This window comes from Rhinoraja longicauda, chromosome 44 (assembly GCF_053455715.1).
Source record: "Rhinoraja longicauda isolate Sanriku21f chromosome 44, sRhiLon1.1, whole genome shotgun sequence".
Lineage (NCBI taxonomy): Eukaryota > Metazoa > Chordata > Chondrichthyes > Rajiformes > Arhynchobatidae > Rhinoraja > Rhinoraja longicauda.
This window is the reverse complement of record NC_135996.1, coordinates 6,066,133-6,091,239: the sequence shown is the minus strand read 5'-3', so window position 1 is coordinate 6,091,239 and position 25,107 is coordinate 6,066,133. Positions and strand designations below refer to the sequence as shown.

The 25,107-nt window shown below is 49.6% G+C and overlaps 1 protein-coding gene across 4 annotated transcripts in view; it reads right to left on the bottom strand.

Annotated features, from left to right (window-relative positions):
* The window catches only part of smad10a (SMAD family member 10a), an 84,690-nt gene that overhangs the window by 25,391 nt on the left and 34,192 nt on the right, over positions 1-25,107 (bottom strand). The gene's annotated exons all lie outside the window — the stretch shown is intronic.

Here is a 25,107-nt window from a genome sequence, read left to right as displayed (position 1 = left end):
AGGGTTTAGAGTCACTCCAAAACCCAACGCATCGTGCGTTTTCAGTTCGAGGAAAATCATCGGTTCTGCCAGAAGGAAAATCAGGTTTGGGGTCATAACTAGACAAGTGGACCCATTGGGCCCAAACCTCTCCTGCATTGGTGCAGCACCCTCTCCCCCCCCCTCCCCTCCCCTCCTCCCCCTCTCCTCTCTCCCCTCCCCTCCTCCCCCTCCCCCTCTTCCCTCCCCCTCTTACCCCCTCCCCTCTTCCCCTTCCTCCCGACTCCCCTCCCTCCCCCTCTTCTCCCTCTTCCCCCTCCCCTCCCTCCTGACTCCCCTCCCTCCCCCTCTTCTCCCTCCTCTTCCCCCCTCCCCTCCCTCCCGACTCCCCTCCCTACCCCTCTTCTCCCTCCTCCCCCTCTTCCCCCCTCCCCCACCCTCCCTCCCTAGGAGATGGACTTAAACATTAAAATGGGAATAACTTTTAAAATATAACACAGATTTCAATGAAACTTCTTCCATTAGCACCAAAGGGACGACGGTGAGTAAGGTGGGCCTAAAATTGTCGCGCTATCGTGTACCGTTTTGGCTATAGTTCAGGAACAAACAACCAAACAAACGATAGTTTTAGTATATAGATAAGCCACCAAGCACGACATCCGGAGGCTGCAGCGCATCGTTCCATCAGCCGACAAGGTCGTTGGCTGCAACCTTCCCCCCATTGATGAACTGTACACTGCAAGGGCCAGGAAGCGAGCGGGCAAGATCATCTCTGACCCCTCTAACCCTGGCCACAAACTCTTTGAAGCACTTCCCTCTGGAAGGCGACTCCGGACTGTCAAAGCCGCCTCAGCCAGACATAAAAACAGCTTTTTTTCCCACGAGCTGTAGCTCTACTCTACTCAACAACCAAAAGTCTGTGGCCTCCTTTTGCTCAGGTATTTTATTTCATTCTAGCATGTCTAAACTATAATGTTTTACTAGACCAAGTGGATCCGTTGGGCCCAAACCTCTCCACCCCCTCCCCCTCTCTCACCTCCCTCCCTAGGAGATAGATTTAAACTTTAAAATGTGAATAACTTAAAAAATATAACGCCGATTTCAATGAAACTTCTTCCATTAGCACCAAAGGGACGACGGTGAGTAAGGTGGGCCTAAAATTGTCGCGCTATCGTGTACCGTTTTGGCTGTAGTTCAGGAACAAACAAACAAACAAGAGTTTTAGTATATAGATTCTTAATGTCTTAATGTTTTATGTTTTATTCTTAATTGTTTACTGTATGTCATGTTGTTACTTGCGAGCAAAGCACCAAGGCAAATTCCTTGTGTGTCTCCATATAAGGCTAATAAAATGTATTCAATTCAATAGAGTTATACAGTGTGGAAACAGGCCCTTCGGCCCAACTTGCCCACACTGGCCAACATGTACGATACGATAGAACTTTATTTATCCCGGGTGGGGAATTGATCTGCCAACAGTCATAAAACACAAGATACATGAAATTAAAGTGACGAGTGGAAAGGATTGGGGATGTGCAAAGATTGTAGGGGGGGGGAGTCAGTCTACCCCACGACAGAAGGGGGAGGAATTGTACAGTTTGATAGCCACAGGGAAGAAGGATCTCAGCTCCTTGCCAGCCAGCATTTGGTCCATATCCCTCCAAATCTCTCCTACCCATGTACCTGTCTAACTGTTTTATAAACATTGGGATAGTCCCAGCCTCAACTACCTCCTCTGGCAGCTTGTTCCATACATCCACCAGCCCCTGTGTGGAAAAAGCTACCCCTCAGATTCCTGTTAAATCTTTTCCCCTTCACCTTAAACCTATGTCCACTTAGGTTTAGATTTATTATTATTATTGTTGCTCTCTGCCAAGCCCACGGCATCATCTGCAGTTTCTTGCGGGGCATGTGGACTTTAATACCGTCACATAGGCAGCGTAGGTTTACTAGGTTAATTCCCGGAATGGCGGGACTATCATATGTTGAAAGACTGGAGCGACTAGGCTTGTATACATTGGAATTTAGAAGGATGAGAGGAGATCTTATCGAAACCTATAAGATTATTAAGGGGTTGGACACGTTAGAGGCAGGAAACATGTTCCCAATGTTGGGGGAGTCCAGAACAAGGGGCCACAGTTTAGGAATAAGGGGTAGGCCATTTAGAACTGAGATGAGGAAAAACCTTTTCAGTCAGAGTTGTGAATCTGTGGAATTCTCTGCCTCAGAAGGCAGTGGAGGCCAATTCTCTGAATGCATTCGAGAGAGAGCTAGATAGAGCTCTTAAGGATAGCGGAGTCAGGGGGTATGGGGAGAAGGCAGGAACGGGGTACTGATTGAGAATGATCAGCCATGATCACATTGAATGGCGGTGCTGGCTCGAAGGGCCGAATGGCCTCCTCCTGCACCTATTGTCTATTGTCTATGTCCACTTAGGTTTAGGTTTATTATTATTATTATTGTTGCTCTCTGCCAAGCCCAGGGCATCATCTGCAGTTTCTTGCGGGGCCTGTGGACTTTAACACCGTCACGCCCGCCGTCTCTGGTAATAAGAGGCCGACTCGGGAGCTCCATGCCGCGTAGACTGTTTCAACCACCCCAACGTGGGAGTTTCGATCGCCCCGACGCAAGGGCTTGGACATCGGACCGTCGGCAGCGGCGACCGCAGATGGTTCAACAGCCCCGACCGCGGGTGGACAAAGAGGAAGATAATTGAACTTTATTATCAACTTCCATCCCGGTGAGGAAGGTGGAATCCGCTGTGGTGGACGTTTATGTTAAATTTTATTTGACGTGGCTGTGTGTATTGTTGCTTTTTACCTAGTATGGCTGTATGGTGACTCAAATCTCACTGTGGAATTCTCTGCCTCAGAAGGCAGTGGAGGCCAATTCTCTGAATGCATTCGAGAGAGAGCTAGATAGAGCTCTTAAGGATAGCGGAGTCAGGGGGTATGGGGAGAAGGCAGGAACGGGGTACTGATTGAGAATGATCAGCCATGATCACATTGAATGGCGGTGCTGGCTCGAAGGGCCGAATGGCCTCCTCCTGCACCTATTGTCTATTGTACCTTGATTGGTACATGTGACAATTAAATTGAATCTTGAATCTTGACCTTCCAGGGCCGCGATGTGAAGCAAGGTCTATTTTTATCCCGCAGCCCAAATGTCCCAAAGTGATCGACAATCAGTCAGTTATTAAAGACTGCAGCTCACCGCCGGCCTCTCAAGGGGCGATGTGGGAGAGCAATAAGTCACAGCCTTTCCTGCAGAACAAACAAGCAAATAAAAGCTCCCCAGGTTATACACAAAATCATGAGAGGCATAGATCGGGGAGGGTCTTTTACCTAGAGTAGGGGAATCGAGGACCAGAGGACATGCAGGTTCAAGGTGAAGGGGAAAAGATTTAATAGGAATCCGAGGGGTAACTTTTTCACACAGAGGGTGGTGGGTGTATGGAACGAGCTGCCGGAGGAGATAGTTGAGGCTGGGACCATCACATCGTTTAAGAAACAGTTGGATAGGTACATGGATAGGACAGGTTTGGAGGGATATGGAACAAGCGCAGGCAGGTGTGACTAGTGTAGCTAGGACATTAGGGCAGTCTGAAGAAGGGTCTCGACCCGAAACGTCACCCATTCCTTCTCTCCCGAGATGCTGCCTGACCTGCTGAGTTACTCCAGCATTTTGTGAATAAATAGCTAGGACATTGTTGGCCGGTGTGGGCGAGTTGGGCCAAAGGGCCTGTTTTCACACTGTATCACTCTACGACTCTAAGGAGTAGAATTAGGTCTTTCGACCCATTGAATCTACTCCACCATTCAATCATGCTGATCTTTAGTCTTTACTTTAGTTTAGTTTACTTTAGGCAGACGATACAAGGCCTTCTACGCCCACACCTCCAGACTCAGGAACAGCTTCATCCCCAGGGCCATAGCTGCTATGAACCGTTCCTGCTGAGCCGGATGGTCACATCACACAGTGAACCGGCACAGATCTACTTGCACTTTATTCTGTTTTAAAACTGTTACAATTTGTTTCATTGGGTTGTTTAAATTAATACTAGCTAATTAAATTATAGCATCGTATGGGAGGCGCATTCCCAATCTCGTTGTACCCCTGTACAATGACAATAAAGATATATTGTATTGTATTGTATTGTTTAGAAATACAGCACGGAAACAGGCCCTTCGGCCCACCGAGTCCGCACCAGCCACCAGTGAACCCCGCACAGTAATGCTACCCCACACACACACACACGAGGGACAATTTTTTACAATTACACCAAGCGAATTAACCTACAAACCTGCACGTCTTTGGAGTGTGGGAGGAAACTGAAGATCTCAGAGAAAACCCACGCAGATCACGGGGAGAGCGTGCAAACTCCGTGCAGACAGCACCCGTGTTCGGGATCGAACCCGGGACTCCTGCGCTGAAAGCGCTGTAAGGCAGCAACTCTACCGCTGCGCCACCGTAATGTGCAGGGATTGCTGTTCAGCGCTGTCTCGGTGGGCCGAAGGGCCTGTTTCCAGGCTGTATCTCTAAACTCTAAAGTAAATCACAAGGCACTGGAGTAACTCAGCGGGTCGGGCAGCATCTCTGGAGAAAAACAACAGGTGAGAATTTTGGCCTCTCTGCCTCCTAACCCCATTCTCCTGCCTTCTCCCTATAACCCTGACACCCGTTCCGATCACGAATTTGTCAATCTCTGCCTTAAAAATATCCACTAACTTGGCCTCCACAGCCTTCTGTGGCAAATAGCTCCACAGATTAACTACCCTCTGACGAAAGAAGTTCCTCCTCACCTCTTTGTTAAAAGAGTGTCCTTTAATTCTGAGGCTGTGACCACTGGTCCTGGACTCTGCCACTGGTGGAAACATCCTCTCCACATCCACTCTATCTACGCCTATGTCAACATACTGAAGATAATAGAACTTCACTGTGGGGCAGCTGGTAGAGCTTCTGCCTCACAGCACGACAGACCCAGGTTTGACCTTGAGTGCTGTCTGTGCGCAGCTTTGGGTCAGGACTAGGGGTTGCCAACTTCCTCACTCCCAAATAAGGGACAAGGTGACGTCACCGCCCCGCGCCCCACGTGACCTCACCCAGCCAGCGGCCACGTGCTCCCACTCCACTAATGGCGGCCGTCTGGGCCGGGATGCGGGTTTACTAGGTTTACTAGGTTAATTCCCGGAATGGCGGGACTATCATATGTTGAAAGACTGGAGCGACTAGGCTTGTATACACTGGAATTTAGAAGGATGAGAGGAGATCTTATCGAAACGTATAAGATTATTAAGAGGTTGGACACGTTAGAGGCAGGAAACATGTTCCCAATATTGGGGGAGTCCAGAACAAGGGGCCACAGTTTAAGAATAAGGAGTAGGCCATTTAGAACTGAGATGAGGAAAAACTTTTTCAGTCAGAGAGTTGTGAATCTGTGGAATTCTCTGCCTCAGTTGGCAGTGGAGGCCAATTCTCTGAATGCATTCAAGAGAGAGCTAGATAGAGCTCTTAAGGATAGCGGAGTCAGGGGGTATGGGGAGAAGGCAGGAAGGGCGTACTGATTGAGAATGATCAGCCATGATCACATTGAATGGCGGTGCTGGCTCGAAGGGCCGAATGGCCTCCTCCTGCACCTATTGTCTATTGCCACGCAACCTCCGTTAGGCGAACACACTCGGCCCCGCTCTCCGAACACACTCCGTTAACCTACACTGTCCGGGCCTACAGCGGTGTCCGGGCCTACAGAGTCCGGGCCTACAGTCTTGGGGACTACACTGTCCGGGCCTACAGCGTTGGGGCCTACATTGTCCGGGCCTACAGTGTCCGGGCCTAGAGCGCTCCCTGGGCCTAGTACGGGACAAGGGCGGTCCCGTACGGGACAAACCAATTTAGCCCAAAATACGGGATGCCCGGCTAATACGGGACAGTTGCCAACCGTAGTCAGGACCCTTCTTCAGAATGATGTTTTGGGGGGAGGGAGGGAGGGGGAAGAGAAGGAGGAGAAAGCTGGAAAAGAGGAGGGGCAGGACAAAGCCTGGCGAGTGATAGGTGAATACAGATGTAGGGGATTTCCATCGGCTGATGGTTGGACAAAGGCCAGAGATGAGGAAATAGATGTGAGATAAGGAATAGAAGATGTGCAAATTGTGAAGACAGAGGAAGGAATACAGGTGGAATGGGATGGGGAAGGGGTGAAATGGGTATACGGTAATAGGAACTTGAGGGGCAACCTTTCACACAGCAGGTGTCTCCCGCATCATCTATTCCTTATAGCCAGAGATGCAGCCTGGCCCGCTGAGTTACTCCAGCCTTTTGTGTCTTACTATTAATGTTAATTTAGTTCTCTCACGCTGTCACCTTCTTGGTGGCCCGGGCCTGTTTCCGCGCTATATCTCTAAATACAGCCCCACGGTGGCGCAGCGGTAGAGTTGCCGCCTTACAGCGAATGCAGCGCCGGAGACCCGGGTTCCATCCCGACTACGGGCGCTGTCTGTACTGAGTTTGTACGTTCTCCCCGTGGGTTTTCTCCGAGATCTTCAGTTTCCTCCCACACTCCAAAGACGTGCAGGTGTGTAGGTTAATTGGTTTGATATAAATGTAAAGATTGTCCCTGGTGGGTGTAGGATAGTGTTAGTGTGCAGGGATCGCTGGTCGGAGCGGACCTGGTGGGCCGAAAGGCCCTGTTTCCGGGCTGTATCTCGACATTAAACTAAACACGTCTTCCAGTGCGTTACTCCAGCACTTTGTGTCCTATTTACAACGCCAGATGGCAATATGTCTGGCTCTAACATAATCTCTGGAAGTACAAAAGACCATTATCCCATTAGCCTTTTAATTAAATTATCCCTAGGCTTTATTTCACAAAATGCTGGAGTAACTCAGCAGGTCAGGCAGCATCTCAGGAGAGAAGGAATGGGTGACGTTTCGGGCCGAGACCTTTCTTCAGACTGAAGGGTCTCGACCCGAAACGTCACCCATTCCTTCTCTCCTGAGATGCTGCCTGACCTGCTGAGTTACTCCAGCATTTTGTGATACCTTCGATTTGTACCAGCATCTGCAGTTATTTTCCTACTTCACCTAGCCCACAGCTGACAATGGCCTGTTTCCTTTATCATCGTTACTTTTTTGCAAATCTTTCATTCATTTGTTCTCTAGCTCTCTACATCACCGTCTATCTCTCTCGTTTCCCTCTTCCCCCGACTCTCAGTCTTGTAAGATTTGAGAAGTTTTCCCTCATTCTGCAAGCAACACCAAACCAAAGAGCTGCAGTTTGGACATTTTATACGGGACTGGGGCTGATAGCAGAGAAAGGCTGCGGTCAGTTTTTAACAAGGGATGTCACAATCAGTGGGTCCCAAGATGGCCGCGGGACCTCGTGACCAGCCACAAAAGCAAAAACCTCACAGCCCAGTCTCTAGGTTTCTGCAAAGCCACGGCCAGAACAATAGATGGATTTTGGCCGTGCAGAAACCCGCGAAACCAGGTCGAAGTCCAGACACTGGGGCGCTGACATCAGCATGCTTCACAATGCCCCAAGCCGACCTACACAGTTAATCTCGTTAAGGAGGCACAATAGCCCATAGAAACCTACCTGGCAGGTGATGGGAAACCAGTTAATCCCATCACCTCTTAACGAAAAACAGTTTAACAGACCGTCTAGCCATCACCGGTACTCCCGGACATAACGCAGAACAAAGAGAAAACTCGAAATCTATCTTTGAAACAAAGAGATCCCGAGATCTGACGGGAGATAGGACGGGTCAGGATTAGTATAACTGGCCACGGTTTTTGGGTTTTAAACTCACGCAAGACACACACGGGAACGGAAGCACAGCACGGAAAAGAAGGAAGAACGGAAGGAATAAACTCACGGAACAAGCACGGCACTCACGGAAAACAGCGGAGAAGCAGCACGAACAGCCAGTAACCCCAGTAATAGCCCCATGGTGAGCATGTACCCCGATCCTGCACATCCTGGACATAGTTTAGTGTAGAGGGGAGGGTGGTTTTAATTAACGTGGGTGTAAGTGTATATGTGTTGGCCAATTTTACGATGTGTCTTACGCTCCCCATCTTACAGTCAAGTATATGTCTTATAGAACATTGCGTTTAAGATTCAGAGATAAAGTATTCATGTAATTGTGCATAGGTCTAATAGAACTATGTCAAAGTATTCGTGTAATTATGTATGTGTCTTATAAGAACTGTGTCAAAGCATTCATGTACCATAGTAACAAGCGCTCAATAAAAGCCTTTTCCGTTTAAACTCTGGTCTTCAAATCTGGTCTGGTTGAAATTTTCTGCATTACCAACGCTCCTGCATCTAAGTCCAGTGTCTAGAACCGTAGGGGGTGAGTGGGTCGAACCACTCACGGGGAACCAGTGTGCGCGGCCTGGTCGAGGGACCAGAGCAAGGCACAGGGACCTTAGGTCGGGCAAAAGCTCGGCGCAGAAACACCTTACAGTCTGAAGGAGGGTCTCGACCCGAAACGTCACCCATTCCTTCTGGGATGCTGCCTGACCTGCTGAGTTACTCCAGCATTTTGTGAAATAAACACCTTCGATTTGTACCAGCATCTGCAGTTATTTTCTTAGATAACATTGACATGTTCCTGGCAGACCATGATAGGAAAACAAAAGAATGGGTCGACTGGGCTTGTATTTTATATCCCTAGGCTTTAAGTGGGGGGGGGTTGTGTGCTTACTTTGCAAATCTTCACTCACCCAGATTTCCCAGCTTCTTGCTATTTGGGAAATGCTCAGAAATCCAAGGTCCAAAGTGGATGACCTCAGGGTTGAAGTACATTAAATTCCATTTGCCAGAGTTGTGCTCACTTAGTTAATCTGTCAATCTCCCTCTGCAGCCAACTGCATTATTTATTGCACCATGCATTTTGGTGCCATCAGCAAATTTATATAAAATAGCTTCATTCCTGCAACATTCAGACACGATAAAATAGTTGTTCAGATCTCTAGGGCAAACTTCTAATCAACCCCTGCCAAATATCGGCCCCCTCACTGTGAGTTTATAACCTCCCCACCTCTCCATCCCCTCCCCCTCCTTCCACCCCCTCCCCTCCCCCCACTCCATCCCTCCCAACCCCCCTTATACTCCCTCCTCCCTCAACCCCCTCCTTCCCTCCCTCCCTAGGAGATAGATTTGAACTATTGACAGGTAAAAATAGATCAGCCATGATTGAATGCTGGGATAGACGATGGGCCGAACGGCCTAATTCTGCTCCTATGTCGGGGCTGATTGCCCTTAATTAAAAGCAGCTTACAGAGCTTTATAAAGGTACTAGACCAAGTGGACCTGTTGGGCCCAAACCTCTCCTGCTTTGGTGCAGCACCCTCTCAAACCCCCCCCCTCTACCCTCCCCTCCCCTACCCTCCCTCCTCTACCCTCCCTCCTCCTTCCATCCCCATCAACCCCCTTTATCCTCCCTCCTCTCCCCCCCCCCCCCCCATCCATCCCTAGGAGATAGATTTAAACTTTAAAATGTGAATAACTTTTAAAATATAACAATGAAACTTCTTCCATTAGCACCAAAGGGACGACGGTGAGTAAGGTGGGCCTAAAATTGTCGTGCTATCGTGTACAAACAGACAAACAAAACGAGAGTTTTAGCATTATAGATATGCAGGGAATGGAGGGACATAGGTCACGTGCAGGCCGAAGAGATAAGTTAACTAGGCATCATGTTCGGTTTACGTTTCGGGTATGGGCGGCACGGTGGCGCAGCGGTAGAGTTGCTGCCTTCTAGCAAATGCAGCGCTGGAAACCTGGGTTCGATCCCGACTACAGGTGCTGTCTGTAGGAAGTTTGTAAGTTCTCCCCGTGATCTGCATGGGTTTTCCCCGAGATCTTCGGTTTCCTCCCACACTCCTAAGACGTACAGGTTTGTAGGTTAATTTGGCTTGGTAAATGTAAAAATTGTCCCCAGAGTGTGTGTAGGATAGCGTTAGTGTGCGGGGATCGCTGGTCGGCGCGGACCCGGTGGGCCGAGGGGCCTGTTTCTGCGCTGTGTCTCTAAACTAAAAGAAAGGAAATGAGGAGGAACTTCTTTAGCCAGAGGGTGGCAAATCTGTGGAATTCACAGAGTTGGAGGCCGAGTCATTGGGTATTGTTAAACATAGAAAATAGGTACAGGAGTAGGTCATTCAGCCCTTCGAGCCAGCACCGCCGTTCAATATGATCATGGCTGATCATTCTCAATCAGTACCCCCGTTCCTGCCTTCTCCCCATACCCCCTGACTCCGCTATCCTTAAGAGCTCTATCTAGCTCTCTCTTGAATGCATTCAGAGAATTGGCCTCCACTGCCTTCTGAGGCAGAGAATTCCAGATTCACAACTCTCTGACTGAAAAAGTTTTTCCTCATCTCAGTTCTAAATGGCCTACCCCTTATTCTTAAACTGTGGCCCCTGGTTCTGGACTCCCCCAACATTGGGAACATGTTTCCTGCCTCTAACGTGTCCAACCCCTTAATAATCTTAAACGTTTCGATCGTGATACGTGATGTTTCGGGTCGAGTCCCTTCTTCAGACGCAAAGCGGAGATTGACAGATTCTTGATTAGTAAGGGCATCGAGGGTTATGGGGAGAAGGCAGTAGACTCGATGGGCCGAAGGGCTTAATTCTATTAAGGGCTCCTATCACTAACGAACATCAGAAATTAGAAATTACTTTGCAAAGATGCGGCGTGTTTATATAGATGTTTTTAAATCAAGAAAAAGGGGGATGAATGCACTTTCTAAAGCGAGCAGGTGCCTGCCAAACATACTCTGTTGAGGTTGAGACAATGGTGAAAATGCAAGGAGGTGACCAGCCTTCATCAGCGATCACATCAGTGGGAAGAGAGCTGGGGAAAGCAGACCACATCCCACCCATTTCCAAGCTGAGTCAATGGGCAACGTCAGCACGGGGAAAACCAAAATCATTACAACTTGTAATCAATATCCACACTCAAATCTGACACAGTGTAAAAGAATCGCAAGCTGTGCCAACAAGCACTCTGGGGTCCGATGAAATATCCCTTCAGTTAGATTGGCGACTCTTTCCAGGTCAAATGCAACTTGCATTAGTTACAGACTCGCCATTCTGCCTGCGTTAATGTACCTGCACTCAAACTCTCGAAGAGCAACATCCACTACGCTGATGTAAAACACCAGTTCCTTAGAGGATCGGGCATCAATCATTCAGCAGAGTGTAATTGGCAATTATTGGCGTGATCTCAGTCACGTCTGCCAAACCCGAACACAACAGCAGAGCAGCTGGGGATAGGGGTTGCCAACTCTCTCGCTCCAAAATAAGGGACAAGGTGACATCACTGCCCCGCGTGACCTCACCCAGCCAGCGGCCACGTATTCCCGTTTCACCAATGGTGGCCGCCCGAGCCGGGAGGCGGGTTGCTATGCAACCTCGGCTAGGCGGCGCCCGGGCCTACAGCGGGACAACGGCGGTCCCGTACGAGACAATGCAACGAAGGCAAAGGTGGCTCTACTGAACACAAACTCTCACACACGCAGTCTCACTTACACACTCGCATACACACACTTACTCGCTCACTCGCGCACACTCACACTCCCGCTCAAACTCACTCTCGCCCGCACACTCTCGCTCGGGCGTGTATAGATTTTAGATTTTTTTTTAGATTTAGAAATACAGCACAGAAACAGGCCCTTCGGCCCACCGGGTCCGTGCCGCCCAGCGATCCCCGCACACTAACACTATCCGACACACACTAGGGACAATTTTTTAAAACTTTTGCCCAGCCAATTAACCTACATACCTGCACGTCTTTGGAGTGTGGGAGGAAACCGAAGATCTCGGAGAAAACCCACGCAGGTCACGGGGAGAACGTACAAACTCCGTACAGACGGCGCCCGTAGTCAGGATCGAACCTGAGTCTCCGGCGCTGCATTCGCTGTAAGGCAGCAACTCTACCGCCGCGCCACCGTGCCGCCAGTCTCGCACGCACACTCCCGCTCGCGCACGACCTCTCACTTGGGCACGTATACTCTCGCACACTCATTCTCGCCCGCGCATGCACTCTCGCTCGGGCACACATACTCGCGCAGGCAGTCTTGCATGCTCACTCTCGTTCATTCACTCTTGCACGCACACTCTCGCTCGCACACACACACTCTCGCTTGCTCACGTGCGCGCACACACCCCCTTATGAATGAAGGTGGCACGGTGGCGCAGCGGTAGAGTTGATGCCTTACAGTGCCAGATATCCAAGTTCGATGCTGACTACCGGTGCTGTCTGTATGGAGTTTACACGTCCTTCCTGTGACCGCATGGGCTTTCTGCCGTTTCCTCCCCCACTCCAAAGACGTGCCGGTTGATAGTTTCATTGGCCTCTGTACAATGGTAAATGATCCCTAGTGCGTAGGGTGACAGTGCCAATGTATGGGGTGATTGTTGGTCAGCACGGACTGCCAGGGTCAACATTGTGTCTTTGGAGTGTAGCGTCTGAATCAGCACGGCAGGGGTTAACCATCGATAGGTAAACGGAGTAGATCGCAGCTGATTGCTTGAGCATGTTAATGACATGAAACCTAAAGGCCCCCCAAAGCATTCCTCCAGCCAGGCTCTGCTCTGAAACGTGACACCCTCTCTTCATCTCGCTGACCCCTGCGACCCGGCTCAGGGTTTCTTGTTTATTCCATTGTGGTGAGATGTCAAAACTTATCGAGTCACGCCGGCTTCACTGGCGCCACTGTGCAATGTACACCGGCTCCGACCCATCGGCACGCGGCATCAAGGGCACAAAACCCCCCCCAGGCAGACACTGCTCCTGCTACTCAGCTTATCAGGGCATGTTATACAGTACATATCGCACCGTAAACACATCAAAAAACAAAGACCGACGCAAAATGCTGGAAGTAACTCAGCGGGTCAGGCAGATTCTTTGGAGAATAGGGTTGCCAACTGTCCCGTATTAACCAGGACATCCAGTATTTTGGGCTAAATTGGTTTGTCCTGTACCCATATTAGCCCTTGTCCCATATTAGGCTCGGACGGCGCTGTAGGCCCGGACAGTGCAGGCCAGGGGCCACTATAGGCCTGGACACGGTAGCCCGGGGGCCTGTGTAGGCCCGGACACTATAGGCCTGGACAGTGTAGCCCAGGGGCCAGTGTAGGCCCGGACTTCGTAGCCCAGGGGCCACAGTAGCCCAGGGGCCACTGTAGCCCAGGGGCCACTGTAGCCCACGGACCACTGTAGCCCAAGGGCCACTGTAGCTCAGGGGCCACTGTAGGCCCGGACAGTGTAGCCCGGGGGCCACTGTGGGCTCGGCAGTGCAGGCCCAGACAGTGTAGGCCCAGGGGCCCGGGCTCCGCCTAACGGAGGTTGCGTAGTAACCCGCCTCCCGGCCCGGGCGGCTGCCATTGGTGGAGGGGGAGCACGCGGCCGCTGGCTGGATGAGGTCACATGGGGCGCGGGGCGACGACGTCACCCTTTGCCCCTTATTTGGGAGTGAGGAAGTTGGCAACCCTATGGATAGGTGACAATTTGTGTCGGGACCCTTCTTCAGACCACCTATCCGTTTTCTCAAGAGATTGTGTGCCTATCTTTGCCATAAACCAGCATCTGCTGTTCCTTGTTACTACATACAAACAATCGTCCACTTCCCGAGTTGAATGTAGGGAGAATCTATCTTTTCCTCAAGACACACAACCTGTCTTTAAAGTTTGCAGAAGGGTCCCGACCCGAAGCATCTCCTGGTTATGTTCTCCAAAGATGCTGCCTGACTTGCTAAGTTACTCCAGCACTTTGTGTCCTTTAGTATGAATCGGTGATCGATGGTCGGGGTGGACTCGGTGAGCCGAAGGGCCCCTTTTCATAGAAACATAGAAAATAGGTGCAGGAGGAGGCCATTTGGCCCTTCGAGCCAGCACCGCCATTCATTGTGATTATGGCTGATCGTCCACAATCAGTAACCCGTGCCTGCCTTCTCCCCATATCCCTTGATTCCGCTAGCCCCTCGAGCTCTATCTAACTCTCTCTTAAATCCATCCAGTGATTTGGCCTCCGTGGCAGAAAATTCCACAAATTCACAACTCTCTGGGTGAAAAAGTTCCTTCTCACCTCAGTTTTAAATGGCCTCCCCTTTATTCTAAGACTGTGGCCCCTGGTTCTGGACTCGCCCAACATTGGGAACATTTTTCCTGCATCTAGCTTGTCCAGTCCTTTTATAATTTTATACGTTTCTATAAGATCCCCTCTCATCCTTCTAAATTCCAGTGAATACAAGCCTAGTCTTTTCCGTTTCCGTGCACGTGCAGTATCTCTAAACTGGCCTTGGTGAGACCGCACCTGGAGTATTGCGTACAGTTTTGGTCTCCTAATCTGAGGAAAGACATTCTAGCCTTAGAGGGAGTACAGAGAAGGTTCACCAGATTGATCCCTGGGATGGCAGGACTTTCATATGAAGAAAGACTGGATAGTCTAGGCTTATACTCGCTGGAATTTAGAAGACTGAGGGGGGATCTTATAGAAACATATAAAATTCTTAAGGGGTTGGAGAGGCTACATGCGGGAAGATTGTTCCCGATGTTGGGGAAGTCCAGAACAAGGGGTCACAGCTTAAGGATAAGGGGGAAGTCTTTTAGGACCGAGATGAGAAAACATTTCTTCACACAGAGAGTGGTGAGTCTGTGGAATTCTTTGCCACAGAAGGTAGTTGAGGCCAGTTCATTGGCTATATTTAAGAGGGAGTTAGATGTGGCCCTTGTGGCTAAAGGGATCAGGAGGTATGGAGAGAAGACAGGTACAGGTTACTGAGCTGGATGATCAGCCATGATCATATTAAATGGCGGTGCAGGCTCGAAGGGCCGAATGGCCTACTCCTGCACCTATTTTCTATGTTTCTAAGAAATTAACAATGAAGTGAAGGATGTATTAACTCATCTGCTGACTTCAGCAATTTCATTCTCAGGACCAGGATAGACGACACTTTCACGTACGCAGACTAAATACCGTGGGCAGCCCAGATAGCGACTGCAGACTGCAGAAACTGTTGGGACTTTGGGCGGCACGGAGGTAGAGTTGCTGCCTTACAGCGCTTGCAGCGTCGGAGACCCGGGTTCCATCCCCGACTACGGGCGCTGTTGTCATGGAGTTCGTACGTTCTCCCCGTGACCACATGGGTTTTCTCCGAGATCTTCGGTTTCCTCACACACTCCAAAGACGTACAGGTCTGTAGGTTAATTGGCTTGGTATAAATGTAAATTGTCCCCAGTGTGTGTTGGAAAGTGTTAGTGTGCGGGGATCGCTGGTCGGTGCGGACTCGGTGGGCCGAAGGGCCTGTTTCCGCGCTGTATCTCTAAACTAAACTAAACGAGAGAGTGGCTTTGCCAAGGCCACACAGTTTTACGGCTTGGTCTGCTCTTTCACTTCCAGCAGGGTCAGTGAACCTGACATTCTCTCTAATCCCACTTGATCCACATTGCCTTTTGAAAAGGATTTGCGTTCCCTCATCTGCAGCCTGCAGAAGTGGACAACACACTGTTGCAGACAAAACATAATCTTTCCCTCTCGGCTGGATGCCAAGTCAAGGCCAGTGGAACTGAACACAGGCACACAGGCACATGTGCACGCAGTCACATGTGCGCGCAGTCACATGTGCGCGCAGTCACATGTGCGCGCAGTCACATGTGCGCGCAGTCACATGTGCGCGCAGTCACATGTGCGCGCAGTCACATGTGCGCGCAGTCACATGTGCGCGCAGTCACATGTGCGCACAGTCACATGTGCGCACAGTCACATGTGCGCAGTCACAGAGACACACACACACACAGACACATAGACACACACACACAGACAGACACATAGACGCGCGCACAGACAAGCGCGCACACAGACAAGCACACAGACAAGCGCGCACACAGACAAGCGCACACAGACAAGCACACACACAGACAAGCGCACACACAGACAAGCGCACACACAGACAAGCGCACACACAGACAAGCGCACACACAGACAAGCGCACACACAGACAAGCACACACACAGACAAGCGCACACACAGACAAGCGCACACACAGACAAGCGCACACAGACAAGCGCACACACAGACAAGCACACACACAGACAAGCACACACACAGACAGACACAGTAGTTTAACAAAATATATAATCAAGATAGTGCAATTCCTCCCCCAGTCAGGTAGAATAGAAAATGCCTGTAAATTCTCTACATTCCTAGGAAAATATACAACATTTAAGAAACATTTGGACAAGTATACGTTTTGGGAGATAAGACACAAAATGCCGGAGTAACTCAGCGGGTCAGGCAGCATCTCGGGAGAAAATGAATAGGTGACGTTTCGAGTAGAGATCCTTCTTCAGACTGAGAGTCAGGGGAGAGGAAGACTAGAAGTATGAAAAGGCACAGAACAATTCAGAGTTGGCAGGGAAGGTTCGAAGAAGTGTCCCGACCCTGCCACATTAGAGGCAGGAAACATGTTCCCAATGTTGGGGGAGTCCAGAACAAGGGGCCACAGTTTAAGAATAAGGGGTAGGCCATTTAGAACGGAGATGAGAAAGAACTTTTTCAGTCAGAGAGTGGTGAAGGTGTGGAATTCTCTGCCTCAGAAGGCAGTGGAGGCCAGTTTGTTGGATGCTTTCAAGAGAGAGCTGGATAGAGCTCTTAAGGATAGCGGAGTGAGGGGGTATGGGGAGAAGGCAGGAACGGGGTACTGATTGAGAGTGATCAGCCATGATCGCATTGAATGGCGGTGCTGGCTCGAAGGGCTGAATGGCCTACTCCTGCACCTATTGTCTATTGTCTATTGTCTATTATCACTTATTCATGTTCTCCAGGGATGCTGTGCTGAAGGGCCTGACCCACTTAGGCAATTTTTTAGACGACTGCCGGCGACTGCCAGAGTCGTAGCACATTTAAAAACAACCCACTTTGACCAAAGTGCTGTACATCTGATTAGGTTCCAATGGAAAAAATATATATAGCCAATGAACTGGCCTCAACTACCTTCTGTGGCAGAGAATTCCACAGATTCACCACTCTGTGTGAAAAAAAACGTTCTCATCTCGGTCCTAAAAGACTTCCCCCTTATCCTTAAACTGTGACCCCTTGTTCTGGACTTCCCCAACATCGGGAACAATCTTCCTGCATCTAGCCTGTCCAACCCCTTAAGAATTTTGTAAGTTTCCATAAGATCCCCCCTCAATCTTCTAAATTCCAGCGAGTACAAGCCGAGTCTATCCAGTCTTTCTTCATACGAAAGTCCTGCCATCCCAGTCTTCTCCTGCGGTCAGGCTGTTGAAGTTGCCACGTTCCAGGCAGCGCCGGACGGTGAAAGGTCCGCAGTGAAGACACTGCCACTGGTATGTTGACCCTGTCCTTAACTCTGCAATGTGGCTCATCACAGGGACGCTTAAGTCAACACCTTTGCAGTGGCTCCCTGTCCTCTCTCGCATCGCCCCTCCCGGCGTACACAGAAGGGAGAGGGTGTTGAAAGATTGGTGCACCATCGAGCCTAACCCTGACCTTCCCAAACCACGCTGACTTGAACAATCTGCCCAACGTGCGACTGCCGGCGACTGCCAGTCGTAGCAGGTCGCCGAAAAACCGGCGACTGGACCCCCCCTACGACAATGTCTACGACAAGCTACAACAACCTACCACCTAGTCGACGTCAAGCCACGGCAAGCGACCGACAACCAGCGACCCAATCGTCGCGAGTAGGACGTCCACCTACAACGACACCTACGACCACACAGGTGACAACCTACGTCCACCCGCGACAAGCTATAACACGCTACGACCCTGAAGACAATTCACGTTTCACCCAGTTTCCCTATAAAAGGGGGTGTGTGGTAGGGTTTCCAATCATTCTGCATCATAATAATAATAATATAATATATAATAATAATAAACATTTATTTTTTATAGCGCTTTTCTAGATGCTCAAAGACGCTTTACAAAAACAGTCAAGACATAAAAAGAAAGAGACAAACTATCCTGACGGAGAAGCGGCGAACAAATAGCGCCAGCGTCCTCTCACGTCAGGGTCCAGCAGTAGACAATAAAGAACACAAGACACACAATTACAATTTTTAACACAAACAGCCATCACAGTGATTGCTCCAGGCACACCCTCACTGTGATGGAAGGCAAAGAAAAATCTTATTTCCTCCTCATTCTTCTCCCGTGGTGCCACGAGGCGATCGAGGCTCCCGACTTTTGAAGCCCCCACCGGGCGATGGAAAGTCCCAGGGCCGAGCCGAGCAGGCCGATGAAGGTCCTGAGCCCCCACCAGGCAATGGAAAGTGCCACGGCCGAGCCACGCAGGGCGATGAAGGGCCTGTGAGCGGGTCGATGAAACCTCGCACTCCGGGGCGGTCGAAGTTGCTACGGCTGGAGCTCCCGAAAGCCGGTCGCCAGCCAGGGACCTGCGAGCTCCGCCGAAGCCTCCGAGATGGTAAGTCCAGGCCCTGCGACCGGAGTCTTCAAGGTCGATCCCAGCTGGAGGCCGTCAACTCCACGGTGTTAGGCCATAGCACGAACGGAGACACAACACGGTAAAGGTCGCATCTCCGTTGAGGAGGAGATTAGAAATAAAGGTTTACCCCACCCCCCCCCACATATACAGAGTTAAAAATAAATCAAAATAAACATTTAAACGATAACAAAGACAAAAAAAAGACAGAGAGACTGCCGGTGAGCCACAGCTACAGAATGCAGCCACACCGGCTATTTGAAAGTGGTGCCATGAGAAACTACTCTGAAATACAATAACTTTCCGTCAAAATGTCAAGAATTTCCTTTATTGATATTGAAACAAACAAATTTTAAAAAAAGGGTTGATAAGAACATACAACAGTGCATAGACAATAGACAATAGGTGCAGGAGTAGGCCATTCGGCCCTTCAGGGCAGCACCGCCATTCAATGTGATCATGGCTGATCATCCGCAATCAGTACCCCGTTCCTGCTCTCTCCCCATACAAAGACATTGTAATAAATTTCAATAAATTTCAAAAAAATTCAAACTTTAAAATTCAAACTTTAAACAGAATGTGTGAAAAATTTGCCCATCGGATTCCTATTAAATCTTTTCCCCTTCACCTTAAACCTATGCCTTCTGGTCCCTGAGCACCAGACTCTGTGCATCTACCCACAAAATGCTGGAGTATCTCAGCAGGTCAGGCAGCATCTCAGGAGAGAAGGAATGGGTGACGTTTCGGGTCGAGACCCTTCTTCAGACTGATGTCAGGGGGGCGGGACAAAGGAAGGATATAGGTGGAGACAGGAAGATAGAGGGAGAACTGGGAAGGGGAGGGGAAGAGAGGGAGAGAGGAACTATCTAAAGTTGGAGAAGTCAATGTTCATACCACTGGGCTGCAAGCTGCCCAAGCGAAATATGAGGTGCTGTTCCTCCAATTTGCAGTGGGCCTCACTATGGCACTGGAGGAGGCCCATGTCAGAAAGGTCAGACTGGGAGTGGGAGTTGAAGTGCTCAGCCACCGGGAGATCAGGTTGGTTAAGACGGATTGAGCGAAGGTATTGAGCGAAACGATCGCCGAGCCTGTGTTTGGTTTCGCCGATGTAAAGAAGTTGACATCTAGAGCAGCAGATACAATAGATGAGATTGGAGGAGGTGCAGGTGAACCTCTGTCTCACCTGGAAAGACTGTTTGGGTCCTTGGATGGAGTTGAGGAGGGAGGTAAAGGGACAGCTGTTGCATCTCCTGCGGTTGCTGGGGAAAGTGCCCGGGGATGGGGTAGTTTGGGTAGGAAGGGACGAGTGGACCAGGGAATTACGGAAGGAACGGTCTCTGCGGAACGCAGAAAGGGGAGGAGATGGGAAGATCCAAGGATCCAAGGACCCAAACAGTCTTTCCAGTTGAGACCAGCATCTGCAGCTATTTTCTTACACTACCTGTGCATCTACCTGATCTATTCCCCTCATGATTTTATCCACCTCTATAAGATCCCCCCCCCCCCCATCCTCCTGCGGTCCATGGAATAGAGACCCAGCCTACTCAACCTCCCCCGGTAGCTCACACATACAAACATAGAAAATAGGTGCAGGAAACTTCACCTATACATCTTCCCCAGAGATGCTGCCTGGCCGGCTGAGTTACTCCAGCACTTTGTGTCTTTTTTTTTTGTTGTATACCAGCACCTGCAGTTCCTTGCATCTATCACTTGCCAGACTTTGCCTGACTCGAACCTCTCTTTTTCTAGCTTTCTCCCCACTATGAGGTGTTGCATTTTGGGTAGTCTAACCAGGGCAGGACCTACACAGTGAATGGTACAGTTGGGGAGCCTTGTAGAGCAGAACTTGAAAGTAGCGTCACAGATAGATGGGGTGGTCAAACATAGAAACATAGAAAATAGGTGCAGGAGTAGGCCATTCGGCCCTTCGAGCCTGCACCGCCATTCAATATGATCATGGCTGATCATCCAACTCAGTATCCCGTACCTGCCTTCTCTCCATACCCCCTGATCCCTTTTGCCACATCTAACTCCCTCTTAAATATAGCCAATGAACTGGCCTCAACTACCTTCTGTGGCAGAGAATTCCATAGATTCACCACTCTGTGTGAAAAAAAACTTTCTCATCTCGGTCCTAAAAGACTTCCCCCTTATCCTTAAACTGTGACCCCTTGTTCTGGACTTCCCCAACATCGGGAACAATCTTCCTGCATCTAGCCTGTCCAACCCCTTAAGAATTTTGTAAGTTTCTATAAGATCCCCCCCTCAATCTTCTAAATTCCAGCGAGTACAAGCCGAGTCTATCCAGTCTTTCTTCATATGAAAGTCCTGCCATCCCAGGAATCAATCCGATGAACCTTCTCTGTACTCCCTCTATGGCAAGAATGTCACCCTCTGGTCCCGGCAACATCCTCGTAAAGCTTTTCTCCAGACTGTCTTCTTTCGTTGGGTTAGACCTCGGCTCAGCTAAACGAGAACAGCATTCCCAACTCCAAGCTCGATCCCATATCCACCCCCAGACAACCTCGCTAATGAGAGCCGAGAAATTCGGCGGCCAAATCACAATGTAAACACAGGCATAACTGCAGAGACAATTTCCATTTATGCAGCAGCTTTAACGCTGCACAAACATCTTGTGGGCGCGAAACAAGAGCAACTTAGAATAGAGGAAGAAAATTGGCAGAGGCGCGCACACACACGGAGATATTAAACACAAGCTGTTGTTGATACGACTGCTCCACCTCAAAATCCATTAAGAGATGAGCGTGTAGTAAAAATTCACAAACAAACTCCAGGAAACACGAGCCTTCCACTCCAGGGAGTTCACATTTAAAATATTGAAAGGTATTGAAGTGATCTTAAAACCGGAGAACGAGACGGCACACACAGAGAGACAGTATTGTGTCCATCATGCCTGCTCAAGATCCCTTCCAGGCACACAGTGCGGAAACAGGCCCTCTGGCCCACCAAGTCTGTGCTGGCCATCAGGCACCCACTTACAGCAATCCTACATTCATCCCATTTTGTTCCCTCCACAACTTCCCAAAGAATAGTCTGCAGAGATACAGCATGGAAACTGGCCCTTCGGTCCACCGAGTCCGTGTCAATAGACAATAGACAATAGGTGCAGGAGTAGGCCATTCAGTCCTTCGAGCCAGCACTGCCATTCAATGCGATCATGGCTGATCACTCTCAATCAGTACCCCGTTCCTGCCTTCTCCCCGTACCCCCTCACTCCGCTATCCTTAAGAGCTCTATCCAGCTCTCTCTTGAAAGCATCCAACGAACTGGCCTCCACTGCCTTCTGAGGCAGAGAATTCCACACCTTCACCACTCTCTGACTGAAAAAGTTCTTCCTCATCTCCGTTCTAAATGGCCTACCCCTTATTCTTAAACTGTGGCCCCTTGTTCTGGAACTGTTGCCCCGTGTCGAGCAGCGATCACCTTGCACACGAGGTATTTATTCACAAAATGCTGGAGTAACTCAGCAGGTCAGGCAGCATCTCAGGAGAGAAGGAATGGGTGACGTTTCGGGTCGAGACCCTTCTTCAGACTCGAGTCTGACCCGAAACTTCACCCATTCCTTCTCCCCTGAGATGCTGCCTGACCTGCTGAGTTACTCCAGCGTTTTGTGAATAAATACCTTCGATTTGTACCAGCATCTGCAGTTATTTTCTTCCACCTTGCACATGAGCACTATTCCACACACTAGGGACAAGTTATACATTTTTTTTACTGAAGCCAATTAACCCACAAACCTGCACAACTTTGGAGAGTGGGAGGAAACCGGAGCACCCGGAGTAAACCCACGCGGTCACGGGGAGAACGTGCAAACTCCGTACAGACAGAAGCCGTAGTCAAGATCGAACCCGGGTCTCTGGTGCTGTGAGGCAGCAACTCTACCGCTGAGCCACTGCGCCGCCCTAACGTCGCTGACTGACTGAGTAGTTCTTGCATTTAATGTTCCTGAAGCTCTGGAATTTAATTCCCTTTGCCTGCCTAATCTTAAAATGCACACAAAAGATAATTTTGTTGATCCTTATTATTCTCCCCTTTCCCAGTATCTCTCCAGGGGTGCTGAGTTTCACATTTTGATTGATAACAGCCGTGTGAGCACCGTGGGCTTTCTGCGCAATTAAAGACCCCAAATAAATGCAAACTGTTGCATTCCTAAAATGCTTGGCGCAGAGAATTGAACACAACTCTCCAGCTGCTGCAGAACTTCATTAGATAAAGGTACAGACAAGCCCTGCGTTATGGAAACATCACCCGTATAGAATTTACTGCCCCACAAATTTGAGATCTATATACTAAAACTCTTGTTTGTTTGTTTCTGAACTACAGCCAAAACGGTACACGACAGCGCAACAATTTTAGGCCCACCTTACTCACCGTCGTCCCTTTGGTGCTAATGGAAGTTTCATTGAAATCGGTGTTATATTTTTTAAGTTATTCACATTTTAAAGTTTAAGTCTATCTCCTAGGGAGGGAGGGAGGGGGTGGAGGGAGACAATAGACAATAGGTGCAGGAAGAGGCCATTCGGCCCTTCGAGCCAGCACCGCCACTCAATGTGATCATGGCTGATCATTCTCAATCAGTACCCCGTTCCTGCCTTCTCCCCATGCCCCCCTGACTCCGCTATCCTTAAGAGCTCTATCTAGCTCTCTTTTGAATGCATTCAGAGAATTGGCCTCCACTGCCCTCTGAGGCAGAGAATTCCACAGATTCACAACTCTGACTGAAAAAGTCAGAGGGGGGAGGATATGGGGGGGGGGGGGAGAGGTAGGGGGGAGAGGGTTGAGGGGGATCGAGTGGGGGGGGAAGGGGGAGAGGGGGGCGGAGGAGGGGAGGGGGAGGAGAGAGGGGGAGGAAGGAGAGGGTGCTGCAACAATGCAGCGGGGGGGAGGGGAAGGGAGGGAACTGCACCAATGCAGGAGAGGTTTTGGCCCAACGGGTCCACTCGGTCTAGTACAAAATAAAACTCACAGAATTAAGGTGGAAAGTAAATAAATCAACACCAAAAATGTTCTTCCTGTTGAAGGGTCTTGACTCGAAACGCAAGTCTGGGGAAGGGTCCCAACCCGAACTGTCACTTGTCCATATTCTCCCAACTGCTGAGCTACTCCAGCACTTTGTATCTTTTTCTGTAAACTAACACCTGCTATTCTTTGTAAGTCAGAGACACAAAATGCTGGAGTAACTCAGTGGGACAGGCAATGTGATAAGTCCCTGCTTTCCCTCTCTTTCCCCTCCCCCTTCCCAGTTCTCGCACTAGTCTTCCTGTCTCCGACTACATTCTATCTTCGTCCCGCCCCCTCCCCTGACATCAGTCTGAAGAAGAGTCTCGACCCGAAACGCCACCCATTCCTTCTCTCCCGAGATGCAGCCTGACTCACTGAGTTACTCCAGCATTTTGTGTCTACCTTCGATTTGAACCAACATCTGCAGTTATTTTCCTACACACCTTGTGTCACCCATTCCTTCTCTCCCGAGATGCTGCCTGGCCCGCTGAGTTACTCCGGCACTTCTCCCTCTGTCTTCCTGTCTCCAACTACATCATATCTTTGTCCCGCCCCCCTCCCCTGACATCAGTCTGAAGAAGGGTCTCGACCCGAAACGTCACCCATTCCTCCTCTCCCAAGATGCTGCCTGACTCGCTGAGTTACTCCAGCATTTTGTGTCTCCCTTCGATTTAAACCAGCGTCTGCAGTTTTTTGGCAGTATCCTTGGAGTGAAGGAATGGGTGACGTTTCGGGACGAGACCCTTCTTCAGCCATTCACAGTGTACAGATACATGATAAAGGGAATGACATGGATAACGTTTGGTGCAAAATAAAGCCAGTAAAGTCCAATCAAAGATAGTCCGAGGGTCTCCGATGAGATGGGTAAATACTGGCACGTTAAATACTCTATTGAACAGATGTACATTAGCGAGCATATTGACTGGTTGCATCACGGCCGAGATTGATAACGTGTATACCCAGGAACAAAAGAGATTACAAAAAGTGATGAACACTGCCCGGTCCATCATGGGTAAACATAGAAACATAGAAAATAGGTGCAGGAGGAGGCCATTCGGCCCTTTGAGCCAGCACCGCCATTCATTGTGATCATGGCTGATCGTCCCCAATCAATACCCCGTGCCTGCCTTCTCCCCTATATCCCTTGATTCCACTAGCCCCTAGAGCTCTATCTAACTCTCTCTTAAATCCATCCAGTGATTTGGCTTCCACTGCCCTCTGTGGCAGAGAATTCCACAAATTCACAACTCTCTGGGTGAAAACGTTTGTTTCTATAAGATCCCCTGTCATCCTTCTAAACTCCAGTGAATTTAGGTACTGACCTCCAGGTACTGACCTACCCACCAACCGAGAGAGAATCTACAAGAGGGAGTGTCTCAAAAAGGAAGCCAACATCACAGACCCACACCATCCTGGCAACATCTCATTTCACTCGTGCCATCAGATGGACCAAATGGCCCCTATCACTTATGATGTTGGGGAAGTCCAGAACAAGGGGTCACAGTTTAAGGATAAGGAGGAAGTCTTTTAGGACCGAGATGAGAATGTTTTTTTTCACACAGAGAGTGGTGAATCTGTGGAATTCTCTGCCACAGAAGGTAGTTGAGGCCAGTTCATTGGCTATATTTAAGA